The sequence below is a fragment of the Simochromis diagramma genome, unplaced genomic scaffold (genome assembly GCF_900408965.1).
Source record: "Simochromis diagramma unplaced genomic scaffold, fSimDia1.1 OVJJ01000325.1, whole genome shotgun sequence".
In the NCBI taxonomy this organism is placed as follows: domain Eukaryota; kingdom Metazoa; phylum Chordata; class Actinopteri; order Cichliformes; family Cichlidae; genus Simochromis; species Simochromis diagramma.
The window spans coordinates 279,913-307,654 of record NW_024387291.1 but is presented as its reverse complement, the minus strand read 5'-3'; the positions used below and the strand labels follow the sequence as shown (position 1 = coordinate 307,654).

At 39.4% G+C, this 27,742-nt stretch overlaps 1 protein-coding gene and 1 long non-coding RNA gene across 5 annotated transcripts in view; one reads left to right on the top strand and one right to left on the bottom strand.

Annotated features, from left to right (window-relative positions):
- LOC120716435 lies at positions 1-27,524 on the top strand. The gene is made up of 5 exons (XR_005691895.1): positions 1-11; positions 4,998-5,002; positions 14,639-14,643; positions 15,581-15,588; positions 26,046-27,524. It is a non-coding gene; the product is annotated as an uncharacterized LOC120716435 (long non-coding RNA).
- The window catches only part of LOC120716433 (protein phosphatase 1 regulatory subunit 29-like), a 310,216-nt gene that overhangs the window by 173,329 nt on the left and 109,145 nt on the right, over positions 1-27,742 (bottom strand). The window lies entirely within an intron of this gene.

Here is a 27,742-nt window from a genome sequence, read left to right as displayed (position 1 = left end):
CTATTAAAAGGGTGGTTTTCCTTCCCACTGTCACCACATGCTTGCTCATCAGGGGGGTGTTTGATGGGGTTTTCTTTGTATTATTGTAGGGTCTTTATCTATGTAAACAACATTTAATTGAAAACAAACTAAAAACACGTAGATTGAAGTGTCCAAATTCTTTTGATTTCATTTTTACATCTTTCCTGACCTCATGCTATTTTTGGCTGAAGTCAGAAAAGTATGATTAGCAAAGCTCCAGCTCCAGTTGCAACCAGGCCTCATAGGCCAGACACAGAACCTCTCTGAACTGATACACATAAAGGTGGGCGGACTTATCCATCCATTTTTTATCCGTTAGAAATCTGAATGATTGAGTGGATTCAGGATTTCATACAACATTGTTTCATGGCTGAAATAAATATCACATTTTTAAGGGTAAAGGATTATTGTTTTATGAATAAAGGTAATGTGGCCTTTACACTTAACTTAAAAGTTAACAATAAAAGCATAAAAAGGCTTTAAGTTATATTGAAATGTAGCAAATAAAATCAAGAACAACTAAAAAAGGACACCCATATACTTTGGTCAGATGAAGCGTCTACTTGTTCATGTCTAGTTAAATAATATCTCTGTCTTACCCTTTATCTTACACTTTATTGCTGCTGAAGTGACCTAGTTTAGTAAAGAAAAGTTTGACTTTCACTATTTTTTGTGGGAGGGTGGGTGGGGGGGGGGGGGGGGCAAGGGTCTGGTCTTTGGAGGAAGGAAGGAGAAAAAGAAGAGGAAATGCAGGCCTGAGATGACAAGACAGAGAAGACTTTGGTCCCCATGAGGGCAGAAGACAGACGAGAGTGGGGGGATACACAGAGGAAGATGATAGAGGAGGCCCTCGCCTTTGGGGAGTATTGTAATCTGAAAGCAAGACACAAGCCGCAGGAAGGGCCAGCTGATGAAATCTGACAGAAAGTAGAAAGTAGGAGGCAGAAAGAAAAAAGACGGAAAGAATTGTAGGCAGACCATTAAGTGTTGGTGATGGATCATTAAAAAGGCATGTTTGGATGTTTTCTTTTGCCCTTTCTGATGTACATTTCTATGTTCTCTGGAAGGAGACGGTTTCTTTGTGTATATCCCCATCTTGCTTGTTTTCTTGATGCTTCCACACACTCTTTTTTTCGCCTCTCTTTCTTATAGTTCATGTCCAACTCTAACCAGCAATAAAATGGTAGCAAAGCTAACGAGTCTTTCTGCACAAATGACTACAAAGGACTGTGAGACCTTTTTACCGATTACGATTTCTAACATTAACACTACTTGTATCATGTTCTCAAATATTCTACAGTTGTTGTTGTTAAATCATCATTGAAATATTTTCCTTCAGCTTCTTTTGTTTAATTTCTGTCAACTATCAAGGTAATCTAAGCCAACCTGTAACCTGTTCAGGATGTACAGTACAAATTTTAACAAATTTCCCACACGTGGGACTAATAAAGGTTATCTTATCTATCCTTTCACTTGCCATATGACATCTGGGATAGTCACCAATCTGATGCAGGGCTAAAACAGAGAGGCAGACAACCATTCACACCTCTGGGCAGAATAAAGAAATAATAGGTGCCCAATTCATTTCTTGTGTACACATACTTGGTCAATAAAGCTGATTCTGATTCTTTTACTGTAGTTCCAGCCCAGACTGCTTATGTCATTTTGTCAGAGTTCTCCAAATAAGTGCTGTTGTTGCCAATGCCACAGATTTCTTTGTATACACATTTTTAAAAATGATTATTCTTACAAAAATGAGTTGACTCCTTTTTTGCGTTAGCCTATTGTCCCCAATTTTCGTATAGCTTAATACAAAGTGCCACTGGCTGTTTGAAAGGTCACATACCAGGTTTAATGTACTCTCAAAAAGTCATGTCATGTGACCTAATCTTTATGGTTTTTCCTATATTTCTCTTCCTTTCTTAAGGCACAATTCAATATGTACAACACGCTGGTCTGTATTTAAATGTCAGCTGTGAGTTGCCTGCTATATTTCCATGTACAGAACCAGCTCATTTTTTCTTGGTAAAAGTTTGAAAAAGTCAGGAGAAGCAGGATTTTATGGAGTTTTAATTACTTTTTCTGCTGCTTTACATCTGGCTCTAAAGGGAGACAACACAAATGTCGCACTCACCCTTGGAAAGATACATCAGCATATGTTGCATTTGCTTTTAATGGGTTAAGAAACACATAACATGAACTGTCAAAGTTTCTCCAACTCTCCATCTGCTGTACAGTCTGTGAGCCAGAAAGTTAGTCTGGCGGACAGGGATCTTGTCCAGCATCAAGAGATAATCACACACACACACACCCATGTCCACATACACACATCCACACACACACACACATGCATGTAATCCAGTGTTTGTCATGTTGTAGCTGATAGGCTGCGCCTGGTCAGTCTAGAGACTCACAGTGCGTATTAGATTCGGATGGCTGATCTTCTTCACCAATTTACTGGACATCTCTCCTCTTTTCTCTCTGTCATCCTTCTTTTCCTAGCCTCTGTCTCTGACTCTGTATAAAACTTCATCCCTGTTTCCATATATTTTCCCTGCAGCATTCATTCAGCCTCTCATCCTTTCCTTGCAAGCAGACAGTAAGTAGTGGACAGTCCCACCCTCCTGAGACTCAAGGCAATTTATATTAAATCAGTGATTTTGAAATGAGATTAACTTTGTGATGCATTGCTTTGACAATGCTTTGTTCATGTTGAGAGGAATCACATGGACTCTTAGAGTATGCTTAATTTGTTTCAAGCCAATTTGACGGCAGGTGATTACATTTATGAGAGAACACTGTCGCCAGGTACGTAAAGTGATGATGACTGATGAGATAGATAGATAGATTGTTCGGTTAATTATTGCCCAAATCTACAAGACTATATTTGATAAATTGCATGCTTTTTGTTTGGTTTTATTTTGTTGTTGATCAATCATAAAAGTTGATAAATGGGGTATGTTTGTGAATATGAGAGCGTGTTTTTTGCCTTGATAGATTATCTTAACAGCTGTAAAACTGTCTGTTCTTAATGAGATTCTCTGAAGTGCTTAGATTGTCTTTTACAAAGAAAAAGCAGAGAATCTTCTCCTGCATAAAAATGCAATTTGTTGTAGATGAGAAAGAGATTAAAAAAGCAGAGAGACTCAGAATGGGTGTCTCCTTGACCACTATTTGCTATGATGTCTCAGAGACAGGCAGGCTCAATGTCACATCATATATTATTTTCAAATCATTTTAACACAGAGAGCAAAATTAATAAATGCTGAACAGGGCATACCAGTGTGAGGGTAGTGATATTGAAAGGATAGTCCTGTGACACTTGTATTTCTAGCACCCTTTATTCACTTCACTGGCTTCACAACCAGACTGACTTTGTCACTCTCTTTCCAGTTTAAATAACTCATTTTGCTGTAGAAGTATCTGTTCCAAAACCAGGCTGCTATTTTTAATTGTCACACAGCAAGGCAAATTCATGAAGGACTGCCTTGTACTAACTAAAATGCAGCATTTTAGTGCTTCCGTGCTGTGGGTAAATTAAGTTACAGTTGAGAATTTGTTGCAGTTTGACGTTGGGAGTCAGAGTTATGTTTGATGAAACTAGCAATTTAGGTTAATGCCAAATGTTTGGCAAAACCAAGCAAATGACGAACCAATCACCATTACAAAGTAAAGTATTCAGTATTTGAAATCGAGATTGCTGAGCTTATGTCTGTGTGTTTGAATGTAAAATCCAGTCCAGTTCACAGAGATCCAACTCCAGTTACTGACAAAACAGCAGGCTTTAAGATCCCTGCAAAACAAAATAAAAAGTAAAACCTACTGACAGCTTGCTGAGTGCAGTCTGCTCTATAATGTTGTTTTCTACTGATGGACCAACCAAGCACCAAGTATGTGTCACTACTAGTGGGGTACCAATTTTTTTTGTAGATGTTGATTATTGAGTTTGACAGTCATTATTTCTGGTTGTTCTGCTATGTTAGTTTATGATAACTCCTTATCCTATATTTACTCCAGGCAAGCTTCAACAATGCCAAAGACTACCAGTAACTTTAAAAAGAAATAAGAAGTGGTGAACTCATTGATGCACTGACAGAGTCAAAGCCATTTGACTGTCCCAGTACTGGTTAATAGAATCTCACACATCCTGTTTGGGAGTTCACATTTCTTGCATCAAAAACAGGTTAAATTAACATTCTAAAAGTCATAAAATGTGAATCATTCTTTCCCTATATTTGCACATTTGTTAAGTCTGCACAATTCCATATGCACAGTATCAACATCTTTATTTAATAGCGATGGGTTAACTTCTGCTAGATTTCAATGTACAGCATCTGACCCGTTAGGCTATTTGTGGGCTGATTATTTAGTGAACAGCCTACAGTCTGACTGTAAGTGTAGATGAAAAGCTCATCAGACTATAGCAGATGGTTTCAAGTCTGCATTTCGACCAGTGGGGTTCTTCTTATGCTCTCAACACAGACTGTTTACTTGCATGCAGCCAAATTCCACTCAGGTTTGATTGGCCACTACAATCAGTCTACAAACAGAAGTAGAAAGTTCCCTGGACTGTAGAGTCAGCATATTTTAACGCAGATATCAATTGATCTAACTTTGGCTTTGTGATTAAAAAAAGGAACTTTACATTATGTAAGATTTCTCCATCCGCTGAGATGAAAGTTATTTGTGTAGCTTTACAGTTTTGCAGCTATTAGTTATCAAAGTTTCTAAGGTTTTATCATGTGGAACATTCAAAAATCACCTGAAGCTTAACAGACAAACTGAGTCAAACCAAGTCATGTGCAAAAGCAGACAAAAAAGTTAGAGTAGTTCTGTCACGTATATACAATGTACAGTTACTTGGAATAATGCAAAATACCTGAAGAGGTTTGTTTTATGCAGAAATACAGTCTGATCTTCATTATATCAGAATGCAGATATGAATAAGAAAACTCTGACTGATCTGATAATGAGAGTTTAAGTTCTGTAGCAAAGATATTTTCTAAATGTCAGAATACACTGTGCACACAGTGTTAAGAATAGTGAAAGAGCTGGTAGTAAAGGGAAATCAGGTCCCAATGAATGCAGTGTCAGAGATACAAATGAACACAAAACATTGTTCATTTAATCTTTTCCGTCGCATGCATCACTCCAAAGCATTAACAATGCCTGAGCACAAATGAGGGATTATCGACTAAAACACATTATTGCTCCGAGTTCAGACTAAAATACAGATGATTTAGAACTGCGATATGAATGTGAAGGTAAAGACTGACAGTCAACCAGGCAAAACAGCTGTATTATTAAGCTAGACTAACATGATTAGAACAATTTTGAAGGGTCAATTAGCCTGTGAACATGATAACCTTAGGGTCACACAGCACATTAAGTAAAGTGCCAGTCAACACAGAAGAGATGGTTGCTGAAAATGATTTTGACTGACATTTATTTTATTTTTTTTAAAATCCATCCAATTACCAGCATGTCAAACAAACATGTTTTCCTTTAAAAATGAGGATATTTCTAAACCATCCTAACTTTGAAGGATGGTGAATTTCTCGATTGCACAATCCCACACAAAGCTTCATCAGCAAGTTGGCTCACCGATTAAAACCCAGCTGCTAGACAGAGTTTTCACCAATGAAATACACTACATAGACTAAAGCACTGGAGTACCTCCACCTAAAATACAGCCTGGCCATGGAAACCCACGCCAGGAAGATCCTGGAATACAATTTGTAGTGATTACATGTGAACCACTGACATTTTTAACCCCAGTAATTACAAAAGTACTTGACAACCACACGCACAATATCAGTTGTGGATCATCGCTGTTGACTTTTGAAAAGCCAGATAACTCAAGCACATGTTCACAGTGTTTGTCAGGCCTCTGGCAGTATCTGCCCTGCACTCACTGAACAAGACAACCATATGCAGAACAATTTATCAAACTGAAGCACATCCCAGAATATTTCATTTACACTTGCAGCTTTTTTTTCTTTATCCGCCACCTGGTTTGTTCATATTACCCCCTTAAACCTCACTCAACAGATTGAATAGTTACAAAATCTGCTCACCAGATGTTAAATTGGTGTTCTGAAAGTGAAAGCTGCAGATACGGAACACTGATAAGATAAAATGCATCCCTGCATGCTCAGTGTCATGCATTGTTAGGGGTAATTCGTTCTTTAAAACTGGCCTCTGGTTGAGACATTTAAATATGTAAATATGTGTGTCTCCTAGTGGATCTATAAACACATGTAAGTGCCATCTCTGTTATCCACCCTGTGTCTCTGTCTCACACACTCCAAAGCTTCCAGCTGTTTTTAATGATTCTGCTAAGGTGATAAGTGTTATTTGTCATTTTCAGATGCAACATTCTCGCCCAAAGGTCTGCAAGAATGTCTACACAAGTTCTCAAACACGCTACCCAAACAATCATATAACACGCTTATCCATCATCCCTGGGCGCCATCATGCCATGGGGCAGTCTGGCCGGGTGTCTTGTCTGCCCATGTACAACCACTTTTCTCTCTCTCTGTGAGGGGCATCCATGACAAGTAAAGTCTGCTGCCTGTTAGATAGATGGCAGCGACCCTGAAGGAGGAGAAGCAAATTTATGGAACGAAAGAGTGAGACACTCCAACAACCAGCAAGAGACAAAACAGAAGAGGAAAGCAACACACATAACAGACAGGATCAAAAAGAGCTGGCCCCGTATAAGATAAAATGAGACGAGAAGCCGAGACAGTCAGGAATGTAAGGAAATAGCACACTCATTTCTAAATTTGTTACCTTCAAGGAGCTTTTCATCAGTTCAGATCACCTCTTTCTGTGCTTGAGCAGCTCACCACTAACTGACTGTGCATTCTTTATATTGTGCTAAAAAAAGAGTAAAGATTTTGTGGAATGCTATGATCCATCCATCTGTTCTTAGCCACTTATCCAAAGTAACCTCACAGGTGATCTATGTGCCAGTTGTCAGGGCAAAAACAAATACAGGATATTATGTGAAATTAAATCTGAAGACACTTCCAGGACTTTTCATTATCATGAAAAACTGTGCCTTATGTATCGATCATTTGTTTCAACAGTGTGTGAGGTGACATTTAATTCTACCATATTCTGCATTTTGTCATTTTGGAATATGAAACTTGAAAGTTTCAAAAGTGATGAGATCAGCAAGCTCTTGTTTTTACACCTGGATGGAGTGGTGATACTGAGGGAATTGTTTCTCCCACCACCAACGAAGATCAGATCGAAGATCTCGATCTAACATTTTCCTCTGACCTTTTAAAATGAGCATCATAGCATGTACTCTACATAAAACTCTACAGATTGTAGATAAAGTGTATAAAGTGGTTTTATCGCCCTAGAAAGACTGTATATATCTAGCTGCTCTAAGTACTGTACCAAGCACAGTTAGGTCTATAATAAGGTTCAAAAGTAATTGGACAAAATACCCGAGCAGAAAGTATAGCCCTATAATCTTACAGAGTTCGTCCCACTGCTTCCCACAGTAGTCATATCATCAGTAAACACCAGTACCACAGGTGGTGTGGTATGTTCAAGACCTGTTTCTCTCCTTTTTCATTGTTTTCTTCCCGTCATTCTGGTTCAAGTTAACCTTGGATTTTCATTGGTTTCAAGATATTTTAATAACTACGCTTTTAGGTGTTTTCTGGCCTTTGTGTTCTCAAGTGTAACCACTGGTTTGATTCTGGTTGTAAACTCTTTTTAGAAAGTAGACTATGAGCCCCTTAAGATACTCTCAAGTACCCCCTGAGAGTCTTGACTCATTGAAAAATAGTTTTTCTTAACAATAGAAAGGATTCTGTGGTGAAAATCTACTTTAGTTATCTTCTCTGGTCTTTATTTTTAAAAATGCAGCAGGTTGTTGATTTGGACAGCCATTTTTCTTGCTCTCGCTCTCTCTCTCTGGTTGGTTTATTTTGATTTTTCAGTCCAATGATTACTTAACATCTCTTTTGACAACATACCGAGACTTATATTTAAATGGACGTTCGACACTTGGATTCAACTCTGGATGTTTTCTATGTTTAATTTATCATGGAGAAAAAAAAAGAGAGGAAACAGCTCTCACATGGCCATGAAAAATTTGATTACCCATTTGATTTTTACTTTTAGGACTATTCATAAAAACGGCTCTAATTCCAAAACAGTTAATTAAATACTTGTGTGTCATTTAGTGGTATTTCAAAAGGTTGCATTAAATTACCAACACTAAGATGAATGCTCAGCAAAGTGTGAGATCAGCCATTTTACTAGCAGTACAAAGCTCTCCTGTTTTGTTTGTTTTTATTCTTTCGTGTTTTTCTGCCTCACCCCAACCCGCTCCAGCACCTCTGCCATCAACAAAATATTTATAATGTGTTCCATTTACTACACTGTCATCTCCTGCTTTTGATGTCATTGAACCTTCTTTCTGGGAAAAAATAAAAATCTGCCCAGTTTGATAATAATGTACAATTTGAAGGGTTGACGGTGCTTGAAGACAATAAGAGACTTTCCTTTCAGAGCAGTCTGAAAACCAGCGTTTTCTGTGTTGGCTAATTACTAATTATTAATTCCTGGTTTGTTATTTTAGTCGTTCTTACTCATAGAACACAATCTGTGTGGCTTTCCTTTTTTTACAGTGTCTTTTTAAAAACATAACACAATACACAATTAGTGTAATTATCCCTGCATGTCTTTCAGACATAAAGTTAACGCACTGTTGCGATGCACCATAGCTGAGTTAGATATTAGCCAGTCTAGTAAACACTATAGAAACTGTGCACCAAAGATTGCTAAATGTCTAACTCAGTGGTTCTTAACCTTGTTGGAGGTACCGAACCCCACCAGCTTCATACAGGGAGTGCAGAATTATTAGGCAAATGAGTATTTTGTCCACATCATCCTCTTCATGCGTGTTGTCCCACTCCAAGCTGTATAGGCTCGAAAGCCTACTACCAATTAAGCATATTAGATGATGTGCATCTCTGTAATGAGAAGGGGTGTGGTCTAATGACATCAACACCCTATATCCGGTGTGCATAATTATTAGGCAACTTCCTTTCCTTTGGCAAAATGGGTCAAAAGAAGGACTTGACAGGCTCAGAAAAGTCAAAAATAGTGAGATATCTTGCAGAGGGATGCAGCAGTCTCAAAATTGCAAAGCTTCTGAAGCGTGATCATCAAGGTGGAGGTGGAGTACTGGTTTGGGCTGGTATCATCAAAGATGAGCTTGTGGGGCCTTTTCGGGTTGAGGATGGAGTCAAGCTCAACTCCCAGTCCTACTGCCAGTTTCTGGAAGACACCTTCTTCAAGCAGTGGTACAGGAAGAAGTCTGCATCCTTCAAGAAAAACATGATTTTTACTTGGATGCATGCTCCATCACACGCGTCCAAGTACTCCACAGCGTGGCTGGCAAGAAAGGGTATAAAAGAAGAAAAACTAATGACATGGCCACCTTGTTCACCTGATCTGGACCCCATTGAGAACCTGTGGTCCATCATCAAATGTGAGATTTACAAGGAGGGAAAACAGTACACCTCTCTGAACAGTGTCTGGGAGGCTGTGGTTGCTGCTGCACGCAATGTTGATGGTGAACAGATCAAAACACTGACAGAATCCATGGATGGCAGGCTTTTGAGTGTCCTTGCAAAGAAAGGTGGCTATATTGGCCGCTGATTTGTTTTTGTTTTGTTTTTGAATGTCAGAAATGTATATTTGTGAATGTGGAGATGTTATATTGGTTTCACTGGTAAAAATAAATAATTGAAATGGGTATATATTTGTTTTTTGTTAAGTTGCCTAATAATTATGCACAGTAATAGTCACCTGCACACACAGATATCCCCCTAAAATAGCTAAAACTAAAAACAAACTAAAAACTACTTCCAAAAACATTCAGCTTTGATATTAATGAGTTTTTTGGGTTCATTGAGAACATGGTTGTTGTTCAATAATAAAATTATTCCTCAAAAATACAACTTGCCTAATAATTCTGCACTGCCTGTATGCGCATTCACTGAACCCCTCTTTAGTGAAAAATAAAATGGGATTTTTTTACTGGTGCACAAAATGAGCCATGCATGTCATGGCGGAGGCTCTGCCGAACCCCTGAGACTGACTCACTGAACCCCTAGGGTTCGATCGAACCCAGGTTAAGAACCACTGGATGTGGCAGGATCATATTTCCAGCTTTCAAAAATCATTTATAGGTTATGTTAATCATTGAAAATAGGACTTAAGATTTGAGCTTGACAAACTATGCAACACAGACATAAAAGAAAATGCAAGAAATGAAAACTGTGTCTGGTCCCAGTTTTCTTACTACGGTTGGTGGAATAATTTTAGTCTTATTAATTCATTCACATTAGCTTTGAAAATGTCATTTTCTTATGCTATCAGAATTTTCTTACGGTAAGTTTTTTTGCAGGGTATTTTGTGATTTATCCGATAATTTAATCAATAGTGAAATAAAGTCAACGGCTCTTTGTATGTTTAATAATGTTTGAAATGTCTTTGGTGCACAGAATGTTTATTAAAGCACCTGTATTGTTGCAATATAATTTGGAGCCATGATGGGCAGCACTCAGCATTGTGCTGGTAATCATAGTCTGTTGTCTGTGTGGAGAGGAAAAGATGCATCGCCCTGGGTTGAAATTACAGTTGCTGTGGCTTTTGTAATGCTTCCACGTGACATCGTGCATAGCGCGATATTGACGGATTATATTGTAGATGGATTTTGTGATTTTGTAGAGAAAAGATCCATCGGGTCTCATGTTTATAAGAGAACAATTGCAAAACAGTACTTAACCATGCAAATACTGAATAAAACACCTTTGATGTTATGCATCAGCTCAATTTATCATGTTGAGCAGTGGGTAACATGTTTACAATCTCATTAATGAACTTTACTGAAGTATGCATGTGCCTGGAATTCATGCTATAGTTGACCGCCTTAATATTTACCATAAAATATCACAAAAATGATACTGAGAAAAGGACAGTACGGGTTTAGTGATTAGCACCATAGATAGGAGCTAATGCATCGTATGAAATGAGATAGGGATGGAAAAAGATGGGAAAAAAGAGAGCGAGGAAGAGCACTTGGTGAATTATTATGCTGATGTGAATTAACGCCTGGCTGGATGAATGAATTACCAACCAGTCAGAGAGTTAAAAGATGAGAGAAAAATAAGGGTGTGGAGAAAATGAGAAGGGTGAAAAGGGTAGGAGGGGGTGGGGAAAAATTATGGCAGCATAGAAACGAGAGACAGCAGGAAGAAAGATGAAATGAGGAATTGGGTGGGAGGAGAAAGGTGAGGAAGATGGAGTACATGAGAGACAAGAATAGACATTGTGAAAACAGAGAGAGAGAGACTGAAGCCATAAATAAAATAAGGTCAAAACAATAAAAGAATGTAGTTAAAATTCAAGAGAATCCCTGAAATGTCTGCACACCGAGATGTTTGCTACACACTGATGTGAAAAGAAATTACTATGATAGACTTAACTCAAACTTGTGCAACATACCTGGAATATAAAAAGGAAAAACAGAGTTTGTAAAATTCTAATGAGCTCTAAAGTTAATATTTGGTAAGATCACCACAGCCCCAACTCTTTTACAGAAGCTTGTAATTTCTTTAAGCAGGTTTCACTAATAGTTCCTCCGGGTTTTTCAATGACATTCAAAGCTCTTCTTTAGATGTTGGCTGCTTCTTTGTTCTGTTTTGCGTGAACATGATCCAGCACTGCTTCAATGATAATGAGGTCCTGGTTCTGGGGAGGCCAATCCATGTCTTCTGTCCAGGTATGCTTCTACTGAATTGGCAGTGTGTTTGGGATCAGTGTCAATCTAAAAAAATGAAGTAATTGCCGATCAAACACATTCCAGATGGTATTTGCATGTTGAATCAAAACCCGCCAGTGTTCCTGAGGCCAGATGAATCTCTCACATCCTGTTTCTGCTCTTAGTAGTGGAACCAAATAATTTGACAAGCTGCTGGTAAGAAAGTGACTAAAGCTAGAAGTTAAAATAAGTCTTTCTGTTATGTGTAAATACAGCACCCCTTGGTTGTTCCCTTGCGTTAGGCGCCTTTTTTATATTTGAATGAATCATTTCGTTGCTTAAAAAAACAAAAAGCATTTCAAAGAGCCGGATTCATTGACCCAGCCTTTAAACGCCACAACATCTACCCCAATCAAGCATCTGTGGGATACGCCAGACCACAGCCCTAATCTATGGAAGCCTCCCTCTGCCGATCCATAAGACCTGAAGGCTGAACAATCACATCCCAGCTCGAAAACATGCATGAGGCTTTTTTCTGATAATTTTGTGAGACTATTTAAAGATGCTATAATTGATTGTTTTGACATTTCCTCCTTTCATTTCCTCTTTTTTGGCGGTGAACACCCACTGGTGCAATTCTCGCCAAAGTAACTGTCAGGTTGAACTTTTCAATGCCAGATTTCTTTAATATATTTATGGATATACCTGACTACAGCAAACTCCACATGAAAACCAGCTTCATAAATCTGAAAAAAATGAAAGCAAGGTCAAACACACTTCTTATCTTATATTTCATTTTTTTTGAGAAATTAATACCTGGGAAGTCTTCACAAGACTGGAGGTTGGAACCCCTTCAGTTACATAATCGCAAGGCTGTGGCCCAGATATAAGACAGATAAACTTGTTCTAATTATAGAAAAAGAATGAAAGATATTCAACAATACTCTTGAGACACAGGAGACAACCATAGAGAGGAAATGAAACAGCAATGCCAAAAGGATGAGACAGAGAGTCAGAGATACAACAAAAGGTCATTTGTGTGACAAAGTGAAGTAAATCAGAAGAGACAAGGTAAAGTGGTAAGGCTAAGAAGTCGGGAGATCGAGGACCATGGAAATGAAAGAAAAAGAAAAAGAGCAGTGTGACGAAGGATGAATCAGAAAAATCTAAGCGATGTCTGTTGAACAGTGTTGCACCAGTCCAGCGGGGCAAATTCCTGGCTTGTGTCACATGTCTTTGGCATTAAAGCTATTTGGATGGTGATTGTGACAAGACAACATGGCTAAGCAAATAAACTGAGTGCCAGGCATGCCCAGGGTGGAGAGCAAGCAAGTACTAGAGGCTTAAGAAAGAGGGGGGTAGCGTGGATAAGACATCTGTGGGGAAAACACAGGAATAGAAGGACGTCAAATAAGAAAGAAACCAAGAAAAACTCCCCACAGTGGAACATTATCAATTATAGATTGGCCTCCCCAGAGCCTGGTCCACAACATTATTGACGCAGTGTTGGATCATGTTGATAAAGACTGGAATAAAGGCTAGCCAGCATCCAAAGAAGAGCTCTGAATGTCCTTCAACAATCCTGGAGAAGTTTTCCTGAAGACTACTTAAAGAGAGGCAGGCTATGTTGAAAAATAAAGGTTATCATACCAAATATTATGCATTCAAGCTTGTTGTATAAACTTAAAAAAATATTTCCTATTCCCCCAGCAAAATATCAAGATTTCATATGCTTTCAGATCCCCATGCACCTCATTCCTTTACTAAATATTTGCATTAAAACTGAGCAATGGTGTATATAAACTGTTTACTTCTGCTAACATGTCAATGGTGGTAACATAGTGTCTACTATAATTCCTATAAAATACCAGCTATGTGTGTTACAACTAGATAATGCCTTTACGTGCATTAAACAGCACGGACCTGACAACTTTTACACAGAAGAGAAGAGAAATTCTGAGTAAGTCCAGTGTGTCTGTCGAAGGCAGCGCCTTGCTTCCAACAGCGACAGCAGCATTCTATCCATGTGTCAGTGTATTAAAAAGAAAAGATCCGTTTGTTGCAAGGATCCTTTTTTTCACTGTTGGTAGAGTGACATAGTAGCTGTGGTATACACACCACACTGGTCTATAGGGTACACACCCCATATCGGTATAAACAAACCATTAAAAACTCTTTAAATCACCTCAGAAAACAATCAGGACAAAAGAGGAAGCAGAATTTAGGCTGCCAGAGAGTCATTAAATGGTCTTGTCATCAGATTCTGACTTTCGGTCTTTAATGAGCAATATCATAACAAACAGAGGAAAACAGTATAAGTACAGTGCCAACTCACTGACTTTCTCTGACACACACACACACATATGCAAACAAATTTCTCAGACAACACTGCAACAGTAAGTAAAGCTGTCGGGGTCCCAGACACCAACGAACCATAGACAATAAAACAACAGTCTGTTTAGACAATGATTCCAAAACTCAAAGGGTGGAAGTCACTGGAGCAGCAGCAAAAACAAAATGTTACTCCTCTGGGAGAGGCAGTGGAGACGGGGGGGACTGGGAGATCGAGAAAGAGGGTGAAGAAAAGACATGACAGCACTGAGAGAAAAATAGTCATGGACAGCTGCAAAAAAAGAAGAAGAAGAAAGAGAAAGAAAAGACAATGTTCACTGGCAAAAGGGAGGGAAAAGAGAAGGATGTTTTTAAGGACTACAACATCTAAGGGAGGATGGGCTGGATGTGAACAAGTGGGAGGTTAAGCCTTTGTTTGACAGGTATATGTTTACATTGAAGGTGCCTGTCGAGTCTTAAAAAAAGACCTTGTGCGGTTCCTCAAGGGAGACTAATACGGTAGAGCAGTCATTATGTGACAGGAAAAAAGAATAAAAAGATCAGGGAGCAAGATAAAATGCCAAAAGTAAAATAAATCCATTTTTAATCAACTTTATCTCACATTTGGCCTCTCCTCTCATCAGTCGATTTCAATTTTTTCTTTGTAACCTAAAGCCAAGTGATTATTTCCGTCTTTCATATTTAGCTTTGTGCTTGTCGAGTGTAAGCATCAACATGCTGCGTGTGCTTGTACTGCATTTTCATTGCATCCATTGAGTGCAGCAGAAGATTGGTTTTTCCCCCATCTCATATTCTCCTGCCATGGTTTCAGTGCTTGTGGCTAGCTTGTAGCATATTCAGCCACGCTTCCCTTCTGTCCTGATAAGGCTGTTTTATATTGTTTCAGTGAGCATTTCTTTCCATTGCTCTCTTTAAGGGTGTTTTCACAACTGAGGTGTTTATTCAGCTTAAACTGGAACTCAGGTGTTTTCCCTTTTGATGAGGTTTGCTTGCACAGGTGTGAACCAAAACAACCACACTGAGTGCATTTAGAGGAGGTGGTCTTGGTGTGGTTCCATATGAACTCCAGTGGTGGTCATTCATCGTGTGAACATGGTCTGACCTCGATTCAAACCAACTACCCAGTGAAAGTTGCAAGTTTGAGCTAGAAAATGTCCTGTAGCAACATGTGCTTTGCATTCTGGGATGCAGCAAGATGTGCAAATGTCTATACTGGCTACCAACTAGCTGTGAAATGAATGTAAATTCTCCATGTGTCCTATAGTCCAGAACTCAGCACCTTGTTCCTGTGTCACACCGCAGACACGTCTGGCTGAACATTCTCACGTGGTTTGTAGCGACTTATGTTTGGTTCACTTGGAGTTCACTTTGATTTTTCTCTGTGTGAAAAGAAACCAAACCACAGAGAAAAGATTGTGAACTCATCAACTGATTCGGACCAGAATAAATGAAATATATATGTGAAAATACCCTTAGTGGTTTTTTTTTCTTTGTCACCCAAACAGAGCTCTCAGACTGTAGGCTTACTGAGGGTTTACTTTAAAGCAAAATAGGAGACAGAAGGTTGAACTTCAGGCCCCTCTTCTGTGGAAGCAGCTCCCAGTTTAAATTTAGGAAACAGAAACCCTCCTGTTTTTACTCTCTGTGTGTTTATAGACATCTCTGCATTTAATCATTAGTTATTATTCATCTCTGGCTTTCTTTCACAGTGTGTATTTTCTCCTGCCTCCCTGAGCCTGGGTCTGCTGGAGGTTCATTCCTTTTAAAAGGAGTTTTTCCTTCCCACTCTTGCCAAGTGCTTGCTCATAGGTGGTCAGTTTTTTACTGTATTTTTTTTTTTTTTTTTTTTTTTGTGCCCCTTTTCTTAGCCATCAGAATGTTGTCTTAGGCCACCAAGCGGATTATTTACCAGGATATGGCCTTGCCATATTGGTCCATTATGACCTTAATATTAGATCGGTTGCTACAAACGGACAGACATACTGGGGATGGACGGAGAAAGAATGAAAGAAAGAGAGGGAGAGAAAGAAAACCAAAGGTGAGTTGAGAAGGGGGGGAAGAAAAAAAAAAAAAAAAAAAACAAAGCACTGGGTTTAAAAAACAAACAGAAGAGAAAGCAAACAACAAAGAGCAACATAATAAAAAAAAACGGCACCATCACAATAAACTAGCTAGCAGTAGATATCAGTAGATACTAAATAATAAACGATATTGTGCAGCACGCAAGATAGACAGCGCACAATGTGCTTTGAGGCAGCAGCCAAGAAAGCTGTAGTCCGCGTCTGTGAATACCCGTGTGTACACCTGTGTGCATACCTGTGTGGATCAGCATGCTTGCATTCCAAAGGTTTCTCCATGTAACGATCTGCTAGGGAGTGTGGGGAGCCACAGCCCCGTCCTCCAGGGTATGAAGCAGGTATGGAGGAGATCAAAACTCCAGACATCCAGAGGCCCCCAGAACACAAGAGACCATGGAAGACCAACAGAGGGGCAGCCGCGCCACTGTCCCAGTAAGAGCTGAGGAGAGTCCCAGATGAGGGTCACTCAGCAGCCGCGGAGCAGAAGCCAGGGGGAGTTGCAGTGACGCGCCTGTGAGCTCCGCCGGCAGCCAGCTGTGCCTGAGTGACCGAGCCCCAGGCCGAGAGGCCGGGGGCACCCCACCTCCGAAGTGGCCCGAGCGAGCCCCAGGCTCCAGGCCCCGATAAGCGGCTGCCAAGGAGTGAGCCGGTGTGTACCCGGACGCCCATCCCCAGACACAAAGAACCACCAACGCACCGACACCTGAGGGAGTCCGCCACTGGCAGGGGAAGTGATGGTGGGTGGAGGTAGGCCTCCAAACCTTGGAGGGCCTGAGATGTCCCCAGAGAGGTGGCGTCTGATACCCAACCTGACATATAGACACAGACATACAGGCACACACATATACAAACATCCATTCCCACCCTCATGCTCTCATATGCACTTACTCCACACTCAACCAACGTGGAGACAGACATAAAGAGACGCTGTACACACGATCACACTCCCCAAGCGTACTCTACGAACCGGGTCTAGGTACCCTTGCCCCTGGAGGGGGGAACTGCACCCAGACCCAGGTGGTGTTACCCTTTTCCCTGCGGTGGGGAGAGGCAGACCGCCCCGACTCCGCAGCAGCAGGGAGGCCCCACACTCCATGTTTATAGACATCTCTGCATTTAATCATTAGTTATTATTCATCTCTGGCTTTCTTTCACAGTGTGTATTTTCTCCTGCCTCCCTGAGCCTGGGTCTGCTGGAGGTTCATTCCTTTTAAAAGGGAGTTTTTCCTTCCCACTCTTGCCAAGTGCTTGCTCATAGGTGGTCAGTTTTTTACTGTATTATTGTAGGCCCTCTGCCTTACAATATAAAGAGTGTTGAGAATCACATAATGATGTAGAAGACTCAAAAACTCCAATATGATACACTTGGTGTTAAGGGGTTAAATCTGATTCTCTTCCAACATATCATTGTGCATCTTACATTATTTCATTAGTCTCTCTGTCTTTCTCCTTCTTCCTCTTTTTATCTGTTGTCTTTCCTTCCCCAGCCTCTCCATTCCCTACAACAGAGCAAACCCTTTAATAATAAACAAGCTCCTGCGTGTCTCTTGCCAGCAGTGGCAGATTCCTACAGGATTCAATCATGGCCGCACTAACGAGATTAGCATGGCTAATGGACACGGCTCCCCCTTCCTCTGTACTGCTTTACCTCTCTTTCAACAGGCGCACCACATGGCAGGAAGGTACCCAGGATGTGTGGGTTGACTATAGGGTGGCTGATCTAGGAAAGCCCCCCCAGCTCCACCTGGGCCTCACCGCAAGGGGCCGGAGAGAAAAGGGAACATCCCAGGTGAAGCAGGGCAGCAGTGAGAGTGAGTTAGCCAAGCGAGAAGAGCCTCCTGATGAAATTTGGCCCGTGACAAGTGTGTGTGTGTGTGTGTGTGTGTGTGTGTGTGTGTGTGTGTGTGTGTGTGTGTGTGTGTGTGTGTGGGAAAGGGGTGTGGGGAGGGTTTGGAAACCTTCCACAGCTTCACCCCATGTTTGAAAAGCAATGGTCGAACCTGGCACTTTTCAGACTGGCAGCATGGAAGAGAAGAGTGGGGAGAAACTGGATGGGCTGAGGAATGAAGAGGCGATGAATCAGATTAGCACAACCTCCTGAGGGCTTATTGTTGAGCCTGCCTAGTCAAAGCCTGGACCACATTTATTCAATCACTGACTTTTAAAGCAAGCGCACGCACAAAAATATTTTAAACATTTAGCGCCTCCTCTCATTAAGCATGACTTCAAGAACTGCAAAGGGAGATACGCATAAAGTGATATATCATCAACATTAGGAGCAGACGATGATGAATGCAGCAGTCTAACCAAGAGACACGCAGATACACGTGTAAAGAAAAAGATTACAAAGAGATCGAAAAGGGGGAAGCACAAGTATAGCAATTATTTCAAGCTTACGTCCCAGGTCCTTAAGTTGTTTTGAGTGCATTCCAATTAGTTGGATGCAATCCTTCACTGGTTTGATTGATTTCTCAGTCAAATTAGCTGAGTTGTTAATCTATCAGTGAACTGAAGATGCATTTCCCAAAGTTCTTCAAGAGTTTCATTCAACTTAAAGATATATTAGTTATCAGCTCGCAGCCATCCTTCACTGATGTTATATCGCCCAAAGGACCTCAAAGCCATCGTTCAAGTTAAGACAAACAGTCGCATTTAAAGACTTGTTCATATGAACGTGACTTTCAGTTGTATTTTGAGCCCATTTTAATTCCTGGAGTGCCAAATTCTGATGTTTTCTTAAAGCCACTAGCTCTTCCCATACAGTGTTGAGAGCCACCTTCATCTGTGTGGATGACGTCACTGTGTGGCCTCTTCTAGGGTTGTTTTCAGGGGAGAATAAAGGACCTTATCTGGAGTAGGTACATGAAAAACTCCTTGATGTAGCTCGAGAGGAAAACAATAACATGCACTAATTATTTAAAAGAAACGAGGGGGGGAAAGGAATAAAAGAACAAACAGGAACAAGATCAAAAATTGAAGTCATAAATAGATCGATGAGCCAGTACAGGACTATTGTTTTTGTTTTTTGTGGCTATGGGTGGGTATTGTGGGTACTGCATCGCTGATGAGGTCCAGAGAGATCTCGTGTCAGAGATGGAGATGGTGAGAGAATGCTAGCAAGCTGTCTCTCACACTGAATAAAGAGAAGCAGCAGCATTAATAACAACAAATCTGTGAACCAGAACAACAATTTTCTGATTGTTTAACAGTGGTTAGTGGGAAAGTACCGCAGGTACCAAAGACAAGTCTTCATCCCGTCTGCTGTTTTCTACGTGTTTTGGCCATCATAGAGAACTGCATGATGATGGCAGGTGTGTATGAGAAAATATCCAGTGCTGGATACATGCAGCCAAATATTTGCAAACATCTTATTAAACTTTCACTTGTCGGAAACCCAATGCAATTGAGACATGTAGGAAAAAAAACACGGTCAAAATGACCTGTTGAAATTCAAACCAAGCATCAGAATGGAGAAGAAATGTGATTTAAAGGATTATGAATGTGATTGTTGGTGCGAGACAGGCTGGTCTGAATATTTCACTGTTGATCAATTCGGATCTTCCCACACAGCCTCTCCAGGGCTTACAGAGAACGGCCCAAAAATGAGAACATATCCAGTGAGCGGCAGTTCTCTAGGAGAAAATGACTTGCTGATGCCAGACATCAGAGGAGAATGGCCAGACTGCAAGGTGTACAGAAGAGCATGTCTGAATGCAGAACACACCACACCTCAAAGCTGATGGGCAGCAGCAGCTGTAGCAGGAGTCTGCCTTTTATCAATGGTTCCCACTGGTTATGCTGGTGTATGGGATGATGGTCTGGGGGTATATTTTCTTGACATACCTTAGTATTAATCAAGCATCATTTAATCGGTAAAGCGTACCTGTGAAATGTTGCTGACCACATCCATCCCTTATGACAACAGTATACCCATCTTCTGATGGCCTCCAGCAGGCTAACAATCCATGTCACGAAGCACAAATCATTCTAAACCTTTTTAATAAATGTAATAACAATGTATACTTTATTGATCCCCATGGGGAAATTCCTCTCTGCATTTAACCCATTCACTCAGTGAAGCAGTGGGCAGCCATTGGGGAGCAGTGTGTAGGGACAGTACCTTGCTCAGGGGTACCTCAAGGTAGCCATTCAGTGGATTCGAACCCTCAACCTTCCGATCATGGGGCCCCCACTCTACCTACTAAACTATCCCTGTCCCTTTTCCTTGAACATGATGATGACTTCACTGTACTCCTGTTTTCCTGTTTCTTCCCACTGTAGCCAAAGCACTTGCTCACAGGGGGTCATTTGAATGCAATATAAAGTAACTTGTACCTTGAAATTGACTTAAATTGACTGTAATATTTCAGTGTACATTTCACTGTGAAAGCGATTATAATGTTGTGAAACATTACATTTCAATTCCAAGTACTTTTGGTTCCTAAAGCTAACTGGTGAGGAGAAGGGCAAGTAATAACATAAAATAAAAACTAAGCTAATCAGCAGGTGAAGAGAAAGCAAGTAATATTCCATACAAGCGGCATCTCCTGACTGAGAAACCTGCGACCTCAAGAAACACCACGACTCCAAACCTGTTAATGCAGACTTCATGCCCCTTTAAAACATAACAGCTATCTTTCTAGTGCATCAAGGTAACGGCACCAGGGGCGCCGTGTACTTATAACTATGATGTCAGCGGTATTTGATGAAAAAAGCAGTATCTGTCACACTGGGATGAGAATGTGCTGGGATTTCTTTAAAAGAAGCAAAAGTAAAGATGCAGACAAAGAGAAATGAAAAAAAAAAGACAAAATCAGACACAAAGCAGCGGATTAAAACAGCGAGAAGGTGGAAAAGGCTTGTCAAGGATTTTAATAATGCACACAACACACACATACACACACAGACATCCTTATCAGCAAACTCCAGTTATTTCTCCCCAAATACAGTTGTGCTGACAGAGTGAGCTATCACCATGGTGATCAGGAAGATGTGAAGTGAACAGCAAGGCTTTGAGAGGTGATCTTGACTTCACGCAAACACACAGAAATATATGCAGTTACACTTTGTTTCTTTTACAGAGCTGCACCATAATCATAGTACGCACGCACAGCGCACACAATCTCATGCTGATCGATCACACAGAGACACAGAGACAACACAGTACTTCTGCCCACACCACATAGTAACGCACATTTCCATATGCATGCACACATACTGTGAGAATTCATGAGCAAGCCTTCTCCAAGAACACACACATATTCCGACTCCTGCACGCACACACATGCCACATGCAGCCACCCATGCACTCCCCCTGACAGAAATATCTATCAGTTAGCCCACAGTCAATATGCACTCGCACAGACTGGGTCGCACACACACACAAACACAGACACACAGGTGCACACAAACATGCAAAGTTAGATAATTGGTGACGTGCTGTATACTGCTCAAGGTGAACACTGAGTAAACTAACCTCTGGCTCTTGGAGGATAAACTATTCAATCAAGTCACATCAGGATCACACAACATGGTGAATGCTAAAAAGATCAGGCAGATCACAATTGTCTGCACTGCAGTTCACACAAACACGAGTTAACTTTTTTTCTAAGAGGAACCATTTGGTTGTTTTTATTTTTTAAAATCCCTGCAGTCGAAATTAATTTATTGCTTACACGAGGTGCATTTGACATAAATTCCTCGCATCCATGTTAATGACTCACTGAATATTGGCCTTAAGCCACGTATACATTTTTTATTTTGCAGAAAATGACAAAAAAGCGCAATAATAGTCTCATGAAAATGCAACGGAAATTTTATGTAGGTTGCAAGAACCAAATTATGCAGCAGTTCAAAAACATAAAAAAGATTCATGCTTCTAAGTGACAGGCCCTACCACCAGCTTCATTACAGTTGTTAGCTGAAAAATGTGCTATGATTTCAGTTGCGCAGAGCTCAACAGAGAAACGAATAATGGGAAAAAGGCTCTGAATGTTAAAGAAAAGGAAAACACCCGGTTGTTTCTTGATGCTAAAACTGTGTGAAAGGTTCAGCCAACATATTCGAACCTTTTGTAAAAATAAAAGGCAGCAGGAAAGAATTTAGTAACACCTACATGTCTGAGTTTTTAAGCAGCTCAGGCTGAATTATCCTCTTGACTGTATTAAAACTCACACGAATTGGGTCAAAGGGCCAAAATTCTAAGAATTAATAAAAAATCATTGATGGCGTCTCAGTGATACACTAAGAAAGCTAGTAGTTAATAGCTAATTTCAATATCAGCAATGCTGTCAAAAAATTGACCCATTAAAGTATCATTCCCCATGAGCGATGACCTCAACCTGAACTCTAACCCTACACAGTCAAAATTTTAGTTTTTATTACATAGTTCTATTAAGTCTTTGTAATCATCTAACAATGAATCTAATCATGTCGAAAACTATTCATATTTTTCCAAAAAAAAGTCAGTTTTGCCTTTCTCCAAAATAAATGCAGCTGTTTAGAGACTGCATTAAGTAATCTTAACGCTCAAGTTTGCACTAGGGTTGGTTAAGTTTAGCATTTCATGAGAATTAAATGATTAATAAAGCTCTGTAAAGAACAACATAACTGAGGACAGACTTATTAGAAGTCAGCCATCTTACTATGTGAACACAGAGCCAAAATTGTGCGTTTTGGGAAAACAGCATCAAAGGACCAGAGAATGCTCACATAAATATAGGTATAATTTTCTGTTTGGTGTGGAAGAACATCTGAAATTACAAATAATTAGCCTGAGTCAGATGAGCTCAGAGGCATATCTGATCAGAATTAAGCTGTTATTACACTGATGCTGACATATTTCAGCTTTGATGAGACTTGATGTTCATAGATATAAAACGGATCTGTTGTTGAACACGGCCAGGAAGGATTACTGGGTATTAGTGTCACTCTAATGTGAAATATGTAACACCAGAGGTGGTGTTGCCAAGGTTGCAATTTAAGGTGTTTTTTTTTTTTAATCTCAGTGAGTTTTTGCCTTGGATTTTGGAGTCTTTCATTAAATAGCTGTGAAGGAGAGAATTTCAAGCACAATCAAAGGCTATTATTAGATAAAATGAGAGATGATGTCAGTCAAGAAACATTGAGTTTTTCTAGGTATTAAATATTTACATATGCTTATAGTCCTTAGATTTTGCGTTGTAAAATTTTGGTGTTGCCTCAGTTTTGTGTTCTTAGCAGACAGGCGCGGTACCCCATGTGGTCTTCTGCTGCTGTAACACGTCTGCGTCAAAGTCAACATGTTGTCCGTTCAGGTACAGTTGCCCAGAGATCTGCAACTCACATCCTGGATATTTTTTCTTTTTTGGACTCTGCAGCCTGCTCTCTGAGATGGTAGCTTGGGAAAATCCCAGTAGATCAGCAGTTTCTGAAAAGTTATTTATTGCAATTCAAGTCGTTTAAGTCCGATGAATACCCTGAAATGGTAGAAAGGTAAGTGGTGAACTGCCAGAAGTTAAAAAAAAAAGGTAAGGTTACCCAAAACTAAAAAATAATGTACATTTCAGAATTATACAAAAAGGCCTTTTGCACGGAACTCGAAATGGGTTAACAATTTAAATCTGTTCTGGAGCATTGGAGGTTGATCAAGCCTTGAAAGCTGGTGCTACTAATTTCTACAGGTGTTCCAACTTTTCTGGATTACTTATATCCTCCTCTGTCTGCATAAAAGCAGTGTTGGAACACACTGTGGTACCAAACCCTGGTGACCATCAGTTGGACAGTATTGTACTGCAGAAAGTAGTGTGTTGCTACAAAACTGGTGAGAAAAAGGCAATTAACAATTTAAGAGAGACAGAGCATCATAACACTTGAAAATGTAGGTGTTTCCTACAGAGAAACTGCAAAGAAAGTCAAGGTGTCAGTGAGTACAGTTCTCTTCAACATCAAAAGCTACTGAGAAACTGGGGCAAACTCTGAGAGGAAGGGTTCTGGTAGACCCAAAGCCAAAACTGAATCAGAGGCCAAGTTTCTGAGAGTTAACAGCGTGATAGGTGGCTCACAGGACGAGAGCAGTCATAGTAAGTCCCAGTTTCAGCTGTGAAGAGAAGACTTCGAGCTGCAGTTTTGACAGGATAAGTTGCAGCAAGAAAGCCATTGCTAAGTAGGGATGGGTACGGGTATCGGTTCTGACATAAACGGTAATAACCAGACCGAAAAGCAGCGGGCATTTCGGTGCTTTATTTCGGTGCTTTTTTTTCCTGAGACATCATACACTTTGGATTGTAGCCAATCATTTTATCTTTCCGAGAATAGTAGGCGGGCCCAGGTACGTACATTCTTTTAGAGCAGAGCTACAGATTAAAAATGCCCAAGGCAAAGCGGTCAAAAGTCTGGCTGTACTTCACAGCAAAAGATGCAAAATCAGCAGCCTGCAACAAGTGCTTTAAGGTGATTGATTGATTGAATCTTTATTTTGAACATGTTGAAAAAGTACAACAAAATAGAATTAAAAGAGACAAATGAACAAAGCAAAACAAAAGGAAAACGAGCAACCACAACTCCAAATAAAGTTCATGTTCAAAAAGGAGCAGGAAGAAGCATAAGCTTATTTAATCCCACCCCTTTTCCACTATCTAGTATCAATAGACTACAGAAATACCTCCTTGCAATTACATTATATGTCATGTGTAATTTTTTTTTTATTTTTATTTTTTTATATATACATATATGTTTCTGTCTATCCATACATACGTATATACACATACACACATATACACATTTTCACCTCAAGGATACACAACCTACAAATATATATATATACCCATACCAACATACCCGTGCACCCGCACACACATGAAAATATTAGACAAGAACACCCTATCAAATCGCTACCTTTCCCTGTACCCTGTAAAAACCATATCCTTAAACCGCTTTTTAAACTGCGCCATGCTCGGACATTGCTTCATATCTTTACTTAGTCTGTTCCACAGCTTCACTCCACACACAGAGATGCAAAAACTTTTTAATGTTGTACGGATACGAGGATGTTTTAAAATTAATTCCTCCCTCAAATTGTATCCCCGTTCCCTTTTAGAAAACATTTTTAGAATATTGTCAGGAAGCAGGTTATTTATTGCTTTATATATAATTTGTGCAGTGAGAAAATGAACCAGATCTGTGAATTTTAGAATTTTTGATTTTAAGAATAGTGGATTTGTATGATCTCTGTAACCAGTTTTATGGATTATCCTTAAGACCCTTTTTTGTAATATAAAGATTGATGATAGCGAACATTTGTAAGTATTGCCCCAAACCTTTGCACAGTAATTCAAATACGGTGCAATCAGGGAACAATAGAGAATGTGGAGTGATTTGTGGTCCAGAATGTGTTTTACTTTACTCAAGATTGAGACACTTCTTGAAATTTTGTTATGTATATGATTTATATGAGACTTCCAGTTTAATTTATCATCTATAATCACACCAAGAAACTTATGTTCAAGTACTCTTTCAATTTCCACACCATCTACATGAATCTACACTTGTGCATTTCTAAGGGAATTCACAAATAAGATTATTTTAGTTTTACTTAGATTTAGCGATAGTTTGTTCCTGTTTAAACCATTTTTTAATTTTGCACATTTCTGAAGTAATTGTATCCAGCAGCTCCTTTAGATTCCCCCCAGAACAAAAAATATTTGTGTCATCTGCAAATAATACTAATTTTAATATATCAGATGCCTTACAAATATCATTTATATAAATAATAAATAATTTTGGACCCAGTACAGAGCCCTGTGGAACACCACAAGCAATGTCCAAGCATGATGAGGAATGGACACCCAGCTTCACAAATTGTTTCCTGTCACTTAAATAATTTTTCACCCATTGCAGTACAACCCCCCTGATCCCGTACCGTTCCAGTTTATTAATTAATATGTCATGATTGATTGTGTCGAATGCTTTCTTGAGATCCAGAAATACTCCAGCTGCATACTGTTTCTGATCTATAGCATTCGTAATCTCCTCAATTGATTCGATTAATGCCAGAGATGTTGATCTTTTTGATCTGAATCCATATTGACTGTCAGAGAGTAATTTATATTTATCTAAGAATTTGTCTAATCGTTTATTAAACAGGTTTTCTAGGATTTTGGAGAATTGTGGTAGTAAAGAAACAGGCCTGTAATTTGTGAAGTGGCGTCTATCACCGGTTTTATACAGCGGCACAACTTTAGCTATTTTCATTTTGTTTGGCACTTTTCCCGTCTGAAATGATAAGTTGCAAATATATGTTAGAGGTCCTACAATTCCTTCAATGACCTTCTTGACGATTTTCATGTCAATATCGTTACAATCAGCAGATGTTTTATATTTACACATGTGTACAATGTCAATTATTTCTTTTTCCTCCACTGATGTGAGGAACATTGAGTTAGGGTTCCTATCAATCCGGTTTTCACTACAGTCTACTGATGGCAGTGAATCAGGAATTTGTTCTGCCAGTTTTGGTCCAATATTTACAAAATAATGATTAAAGCTGTTGACCTTATCAGCAGTGTTTTCCATAATATTGCCATTGTCGATAAAGTATTCAGGATAACTTTGTTGTCCAGAATTATTTTTAATGATACCGTTTAAAACATCCCATATTCCCTTCATATTATGTTTATTGTTGTTCAATATTTTACTATAATACTCCTTTCTACATACACGTATAATATTGGTCAACTTATTTTTGTATTTTTTATATTTATTTTCAGCATCTTTTCTTCTTTGTTTTAGGAATTCCCTATAGAGTGTATTTTTCTTTTTACATGCATTTTGTAAACCCTTAGTGATCCATGGTCTAAAGGAATATTTGTGCTTTCTGTTGTATTTTATTGTTGGACAGTTTTTATCGTATAACTCCATGAATATTCTTAAAAATATGCCATATGCAATATCAATATCTGTTTCTTTGTACACATTGTCCCAGTCCTGATTTAATAGATCGTTCTTAAGTGCATTCATCGTTTCTTCTGTCCTTACACATCTGTATCTCAGTTGTTCTTCATGCTGATTTTTCTTATAATTAGTGTCATGAACTGCAAAAACTGGTAGGTGATCACTGATGTCATTAATTAATATTCCGCTCACAATGTTGTTTTCCATATTGTTAGTGAAAATATTGTCAAGTAAGGTGGCACAATGTGGTGTAATTCTGCTAGGCCTGGTTATTTTAGGATGTAAACTCAAACTGTACATAGTGTTTAGGAATTCGTCGGTCATTTTATTGTTTTTTCGGATTCAACAGGTCAATATTAAAATCACCACAGGTAAACATAACTTTTTGATTTGTTTTAGAGAATATTTCCTCTATGAAGTCATTAAATACTTGAATACTAGAGCCAGGTGTTCTATATATACAGCTAATTATTACATTTTTCTCTTTTTCCTTATAAATTTCAATTGTTATACATTCTAGTAAATTATCAACTACAGTTGTCATACTTTCTACCACCTTGTA